Raw genomic sequence first — 4,994 nt, 5'->3', positions numbered from 1 at the left:
CTCATAAAGTCTCCCATAGCACTTTGGGCAGACTGGATACTTACTGACAACTGGCTAATGATTGAATGTTTACTCTGCTCTTAGGGGCAGCTGAGAATAGCCACATTCCCAGATGACCAGGAGCCCGGAGGCCATGTCTTCAGGTGACCCGGGTCAGGGAAAGCCATTCACGAAAGGTCAACACACGAAAATGGCCTCTTGCTGGAGTCCTGAGTCAGAGTCTCCGGGAACCCAAAAGAACCTCGTTCACACTCTTTTAAAACCTTCTGACAGGTACACACTTCTGTCAGAAAAGTCTGCAGTGAGCATGGAACTTCAGCCTTGAGACTTTAATCACAGGAAATGTAGTGTTCAGTTTTGTAGGCAACCGTAATTCTTTTTTTTCCATCTTTCCTGCCCCTTTATATTACAATGGGATCTCTGATAACGGGAATACAAATCCAAAATACTCTTCAATGGCATGCAAGGTGATATTTTTAAAAGCTCCTACAGATCCTGGTCCTCTGTAGCACAAGGAAAGGGAAATGATGAAGTAGCAGTTGTCAGGACCTAACTCTGTTCCTGTTTACACAGATGAACAGACAAGCAGTCGTTTTAAGTCACTTACAGTCATCCATGCACATCCGCACCGTGCGTCTGTGTGTTGACTGAATGCTGTGGTCCCCAGCCACACCCCTGCCCCTGGGCTGGCTCGAGTTTTCCTCTCTCTCTGGTCCTGGTCCCCCTTCATGCATTATTCACGCTGCACTGTAGGATGATCATCTGTTTACCTGAGTGCTTCCTCCACCAGATGGGGAACTTCTTGAGGGCAATAACCATGTCATCATTGTCATTATCACTGTCACCGTCACCATCATGGTGATAGTCAACATTTTCAATGCTGACTGTGTGATAGACATCGTGTTAACTGCTCCACATGCATTACTGGAATCCAACCCAAGCAATCCTATGAGGTAGGTGCTCTTACCATTCTCAGGGGCCATTTTGGTTTTCTTCAGTCCCAGCACGCATAGTTCATCAAAGTCTATCTTATTGTGAAAGTTCTTAAAACAGAGAGAGAGAGGGAGAGAGAGAGATTTAGGAGAAATATTTTCCGCCTCTACTGCAAAAGAACTTGTCATCCCTGAAATATAAACTTTTTGAACTGAATTGTAAAGATCGCCAATACAAAGTCAAAATAATAGCTGGGGGGTGGGGGAAGTAAAAGACAGACCAGGTGTGAAACTGCCTCTACTAGCCTGTGTGACCTTGGGCAAGTCCCCTCACCACTCAGAGCCTCACTTTTAACGTATGTGAAGTGGGGGTGATAAAATGTGTCTTGTGGTGTTCTTGAGTGTAGGCACCGTGTCTAGCACGGCATGTGACCCAAACCTGGTGTTTAATAAAGTGTGGCCATTATCATCATTTTCATGATCAGTACTCACCCTTTAATATCAGACAGTAATAAGATCTGAGGCTTAGCCCAAATTTATATCAAGGTAGTTTTTAACTCTCTACAAATAATTAGCCAATGTTCCTGAAGACAGAGAACTACTTCTTCCTTCACAAATTCAAAAAGTGCTCAGTATTAGAACATGAACTGGCCAGGGTGCCCGGGGTGGGGGGCACTCAGTCGGTTACACGTCCAATTCTTGATCTCAGCTCAGGTCTTGATCTCAGGGTCATGAGCCCAAGCCCCGCATTGGGCTCCATGCTGGGTATGGAGCCTACTTAAAAAAAAAAAAGAAAAGAAAAGGAAAAAAAAAAGAATATGAACTTGCCGTGCAAGAGATTTAAGGATACTCAAACATGTTATTTTGATCAAGAGTTAAGATCTTTTATATCTTCAGAAGATTCATGGGACTCATTTTAGATTGGGGTCACCACAGAAATTCCTGTTCTGGGTCAAGAGTTAACATGACCACACAGAGCTCTTGCTTGGCAGTAGCTGGAGGCCTTAGAAGCTCTGCAGGTGGGGGGAAGCAGAGGCAAACAGAGCGCCCCTGGGAAGGTCTCTTGGGTATATCAAAAGACTAACTTTGGGAATGCCCATCACAAAGGTTTGTTGTGTGTGTTAAGTTGCAGTTGGGCGGTTTGCCCAGTCATTCACTGGCCCAGGCATTTGCCAGTAGTCTGCAGAGACAAGATGATGCGGCCAGCTCCAGGCTGGGTTCCTGGGCTCCTGCCAAGTGCCTTGGGCTGTCACTAGACAACTTTGAGCCTGGGAGATAGGAGGCTTAGACAACAGTCTTAAATCTCCCTGGCTTTTCCATGCTGGAGATTTATGGAGCACAGAAGTGCTCACAAAGACACAGCCTCCAGGATTCTTTACTGGGAGAACCACTTGGGGCTAAAGGACCCTTGGGATCCTTGCCCTGTTGCTGTCAGTCACCACAGCCTTTGTTACAGCCAGGGCAACGGAGAAAGAGGGTCAGTGCCTCTACCCCCCAGCTCGGTGTGAACAAGTTCATGCAGGTTGTTTTCTATCCCTGGTGAAGGTACTGAAGGAGTTCTTCCTGAGGTTCGAAAACAGGAGAGGCCGTTTGAAACCAAAGCCATTGAGTGGCTAAACATCTCAATAAGGTTAACACACAGGGCTCCCGGAGGAAGGAGTGTGAGCTCAGCTCTGACCTGGCTCCCGGGTGACCAGTACAGAAGCTCCAGGAAGCTTCCCAGGGAGAGCAGCCACCAGAAGGCATGCTCCAGGAGCATTTCTGCGATGGCCTGAGCCATACCTCTTAGGGGAAGTATGAGGAGCACCCATTTCTCTAAATTAAAAACTGTGGGAGAGCATTCTTTCTCAATTTATTCACCCTGCCTCCATCCTCCTGTCTTATGTCTCCCTCATCTAGCAACTATTTTGACATTGTATTGCCAATGTTTACACTTCAGTTCAAAAAGCATACCCACTTTATTTCTCAGAGGTGACAAGTTCTTTTTTTTTTTTAAAGATTTTGTTTATTTATTTGACAGAGAGAGACACAGTGAGAGAGGGAACACAAGCAGGGGAAGTGGGAGAGGGAGAAGCAGGCTTCCCGTGGAGCAAGGAGCCGGATGTGGGGCTCGATCTCAGGACACTGGGACCATGACCTGAGCTGAAGGCAAACGCTTAATGACTGAGCCACCCAGGTGCCCCTCAGAGATGATTAGTTCTTTTGCATTCAAGGGGAAAAATAGGATTGGCTAATGTCTCTACCAAATTGCTTTTTTTATCTTGGAAGAAGATGTTCCAATTTGTTCTGATCTTCCTGGTCTATTCAAAATGTTCTTCAGGAGGCCTTCAGTATGAAACCATATTTTTCCCTTCATCCATTTCAATAGAAGGTGTTTCTCTAGTGCATGCAAGTCATCATCAGTGATCAGCATCTAGAATCAATCACTCCTCATGCCCTTAATTAAATCTTCAAGCTGGAAACTATGTAGTGAGATTCTTTATTCAAAATACCAAGAGAAAACATAAGCAGGCCTCATTTCTTGCTGTAACAATGCCAGTTTTCCATAATCTGACCTTCACCTGACATCAGTGGACCAGAACCTTTCTTCAAAGCAGTGTATATATTTTTATAACCTAGATGCACCAGATGACGACAGAGGATTATCTTCGGTCATTAAAGATGTTGGAACATTCTTTATTACAGAGGGAAAAAATAGCCCCGCGGTTAGTTATGATTCCTGTTTGCAAAGCTGACTTGAGTTGTCTTTTGTTGTTACAAGGTGTGGACTCCAACTGTAGGATTAGAAATACCTACGTTCTTTAGAACCAATATTTAAAAGCAGATTAGATATGTGACTCACACATTCTGCAGTCATATTTTGCAGAATAGCGAGAGATATGTGTGATCATTACATATGCAAATATACTCACAAACAAGGAAACTATCTGTATTCTTTTCCCTGAGGAAGCTGTATTTATTTTCAAGGGAAACTTAGTGATGCAGTGCTTTCAGGATATATGCTACGTTTTATTCTTCCATGATCTTTTTTTGTTTGTTTTGTAAGAAAAGAATCAATGTTGTTTTTAATCCATAAATCATTCTGGAACATGAACAAATAAATGATCAGTTACAGGGAAAACTGGCATTGTCACAAGATGCCAATGTCAAAAGAAATTTAGTTCGACAATGAAGATTTTGGTCACTCCTAAACATAGAACAAATGATAGTAAATTTAGGACAAAGATGCACAACCGTGCAAGTAATAAAGAGTCTAACTCCAGTTTTGGTGTTTGGCTGGTGACAGCTTTTGAGCTCACCACTCTCTCCTTTCCCTTTCTGCCCCATATCTGGGCAAGCTGATGAGAAAGAGCAGGGCACCATTCCTTCGGCACCAGTGGGAGGAGCAAACCACACAAGGCCTGGCCACCCCAGCCTCTCCTAACCACAAGAAAAACCAATGCCATTTGCCTTTCCCTGCTCTCTTGAGCCATTCTTGGACCTCTTTAGACACCTGCCCTGAACTACCCTCCTCCCTCCAGAAAGCCTCAGAATGTGAGTAATAAATCTTATCATATCCTCTTGGTGTGTGCGTGTTGCATCACCAGTTTTGACATCTGAACCAAATTTTGGGTGGGAGGAGTCCATCCCACCTCTGCAGGGTGATCACAATATGATATGATCCCATTAAAAAGTTTTTATGTACATACACATATTAATAATCATACCTGTTAGCAGGAAAAAAAAAACCCACATAGAAATGTACTGAAACATTAACAGTGGTCATCTCTGAGCAGTAGGATATGGGCGTTTTCTTCTTCATATTTCTCTGTGCTTTCTAAAATTCCTGCTCTAAAGATACGCTTTTTTATATGTACGCAAAAAGCAATGTAGCATGCAACATAGAGTGAAAAATGTTCTGCCATGAGTAAGGGAGAAGGAAAATGCTCAAATCATTTTGATCAGTTTTAACTTTACCTAATCCTGAATTACATATACAAAAAAACCAAAAATCAAACTTCATACGATCTGTTCTTCTCCCTCTCTTCACAAGAAAAGAAGAGGAAGCATAAGTGCAGGAAG

This window comes from Halichoerus grypus, chromosome 3, assembly GCF_964656455.1.
Source record: "Halichoerus grypus chromosome 3, mHalGry1.hap1.1, whole genome shotgun sequence".
NCBI classification, from domain to species: domain Eukaryota; kingdom Metazoa; phylum Chordata; class Mammalia; order Carnivora; family Phocidae; genus Halichoerus; species Halichoerus grypus.
This window is presented reverse-complemented; position numbering follows the sequence as displayed.